We start from the raw sequence: 2,841 nt of genomic DNA on the forward strand, positions 1-2,841 counted from the left end.
ATTAAAGGGGTCAAAAGAGAAATGTCAGTCTGTTCTAAAATTAAAAGCAAAGGAATTATTTTAAGAAGTAAAGAAAGAGATGTCGAAGAAGGTGAAAAATGTACTAGGTACTTTTTTAAGAGGGTCATAACGCGGGGAGGGGCAATCACAATTTTAAAAACAGGAGGGAGGGAGTCAAACACAACAAAGGAGATCCTAAATGAAATAGAAACATTTTATGAGGAGCTATACAGCATCAAAGAAACAAACAGTGAGATTTTAAAAGAAGTGCTGTCTTTTACAGAAAAAAAGTTGGAGGCTCAACACACGCTTTTATCCCAAGATTTTACTATTTTAGAAATACAGGAAGCGCTTAGAGGTTTTAAACGGGGAAAATCCCCAGGACTAGACGGATTACCCTCAGAGTTTTATGTGACGTTTTGGGATATTTTAGCACACGACTTACAGTTTTTAAAGAGTTTGACACACTTGACAGACTCCCTGACAGTTTTAGAACAGGGATAGTTTCTTTACTGCATAAAAAAGGTGACCGGACTGACCTAAAAAACTGGAGACCAATCACACTTTTAAATTTTGATTGTAAACTTTTTAGTAAAGTTTTAGCTACACGTATGTCGACTGTTTTAGAGGACGTGATCCACCCAGATCAAGCTTGTGCTGTGCCCGGAAGAAAGATAACAGACAGCCTAGTGCTGATTAGAGACGCCATCTGTTATGCGAGAGACAGAAATATTCGGCTAGTAAAATGGGATTTGGTTTTTAGCTTGGGTGGGACTGCTGTACAAGGATCTAGTCAGTAAAATTCTAGTAAATGGTAAATGGTCCAAGGCAGTAAATATCTGCAGCGGTGTTCGTCAGGGCTGTCCTTTATCTCCTCTTCTGTACGTGACTTGCATCGAGCCACTGGCACAGATCTTGAGAAGGGACAAATGGATCAAAGGACTAAACGTTCCTGGGACGGGCGGACTGACAGCTACTTGTGTTTTATACATGGACGATGTAACCCTTTTAGTTACGGACGTTTTATCTATACGGTCTATACGGAACTTGACTGACCTGTACGGTCGGGCCTCGGGCGCTAAGCTCAACAGAAGTAAGTCCGAGGAGTCCGAGGCACCGCCCTGCACATCAGTTACGCCATGACCCCATCCAACGGAAATAAGACTGCTGCCATGACGCGATTTTGGATGGGGTCTTACCTAAGAACATTAAAGATTTTACCAGTGGACTTGAAAACCCCAGTGTCTTTTAATTTGCCTAAAGAGTACTGTTTTATTAAAAAGTTTTTAAAGAAATACCTTTTAGAAAGTGAAGATGTCACCATTTTAACTAATCACAAGCATCTCGTCTCTCTTGTGCAGGACCGGGAACCGGTGAGTCCAGTTCCAGGCCTCACACTAAGTGAGGCCAAACAAGTTTGGAGGAACGCCGCTCACCCCGCTCTCCAGAACAGGCACAAGGATTTATCGTGGATGGTGGCTCATGAGATCCTCCCGGTCAGGGCGGTTATGCACTCCAGAGGCATGGCCAAAAACCCCGTTTGCCCACGGTCCGGCTGCAATTCCCCGGAGACCGTCCGACATCTGCTCTGGGAGTGCGGCGCTGCGCGGGACCTGTGGGCCAAAACCGGCCCCCTGTATTTCCCGTGCCTACCAGCGGGTGGGGCCCAGATAGGGTACCAGCTCGCCATCCTTGGGGTGGGCCGGGGCTTGAAGGACTTGACAGCACAGGAATTCACCTCGCTCTGGCTCACCCTCAACGTCATCAAGGATGCCATCTGGGCCACCAGAAACCTGCTGGTGGGGAAGCGCGTTACGGTACCCCTCCATGCATGCGAGCTAAGGGTAACATCAATGCTGCAGGGGTACCGGATGACGATATTCGGACGGGGGGGCCGGGGTCGCACAGAAAGGGTCCCTGCCGTTACCGACCCTGGCCGCCCGTAGATGCACCCTGACCACTCTGGCTACGGAAACAGCGGGCCAGCGGGCCGGAGGAGAGGGGATCTCCACTTAGCCCATGAAGTACCATCTCAGGTGCCTGTTCTGGAGAGTGGGGTGAAGAATGACTTGATAAGGACTCACCCCCGGTCTTGCGCAACAGATGACTTTTAAAGTCTCTTGATTGGTGTTTTTATTGTGTTTTATCAAATGGAATTGGCTTTTATTGCACATCATATGATGCTTGTTTGCTATTTTAAATTTGTTTTTTACTTTTGAAACATTCACACCTTTTAAAACACACCACAGACATGGACTTTTAAAAACAAGCAAAACACAATGGTTTTAATTGTTTGCTTTTAACAAAGATTGCAATTTTATTTTAAATCATGTGAATTCTTTTGATTTATTCTGGCTTGTTTCAACGTGTGCTTGAAAAGAAAAAATAGAGGAAAAAAATGTGTGTGCAAAAGTATAAATGCAAATGGAAAAATGAAAATGGTGACAATAAAAACTGTTCAAAACAAAAAATCTGTTCTTATCAGTTTAATATCTGATATGTACCCTGTCTGGGGACTGCATATTAAATGGATTTTTGGATCATGGAGCTGGATTTGGGGCTTGCTCCGTCCACTCCACGCATTGGTCTGGTCTTGCAGTATCTCCAGAAACGGTGTGTTTCCCCTTGATGGGGATTGCTGCTTATTGTGATGAATAGTAGAACAAGCAGTGAGGGCCCTTTCTCGGTTCTCATGGAGAATTTTTCTCACAGATGCAGTAGCTGCCGTTTATTGAGATCTCATCTCTGATGTTCTTTTTTCATTTGGCTCGAGCCAAGGATTATGATGACATAAGGCACAAAAAAAAAAAAAAAAAGGAAAAAATGTTTGTGCAAAAGTAT

The 2,841-nt window shown here is 44.4% G+C and overlaps 1 pseudogene; it reads left to right on the forward strand.

Annotated features, from left to right (window-relative positions):
* Positions 1-3: 3 nt before the first annotated feature.
* On the forward strand, positions 4-1,946 carry LOC107681450 (uncharacterized; annotated as a pseudogene).
* Positions 1,947-2,841: the final 895 nt, after the last annotated feature.

This window comes from Sinocyclocheilus anshuiensis, unplaced genomic scaffold (assembly GCF_001515605.1).
Source record: "Sinocyclocheilus anshuiensis isolate Anshui unplaced genomic scaffold, SAMN03320099.WGS_v1.1 scaffold2654, whole genome shotgun sequence".
NCBI lineage: Eukaryota > Metazoa > Chordata > Actinopteri > Cypriniformes > Cyprinidae > Sinocyclocheilus > Sinocyclocheilus anshuiensis.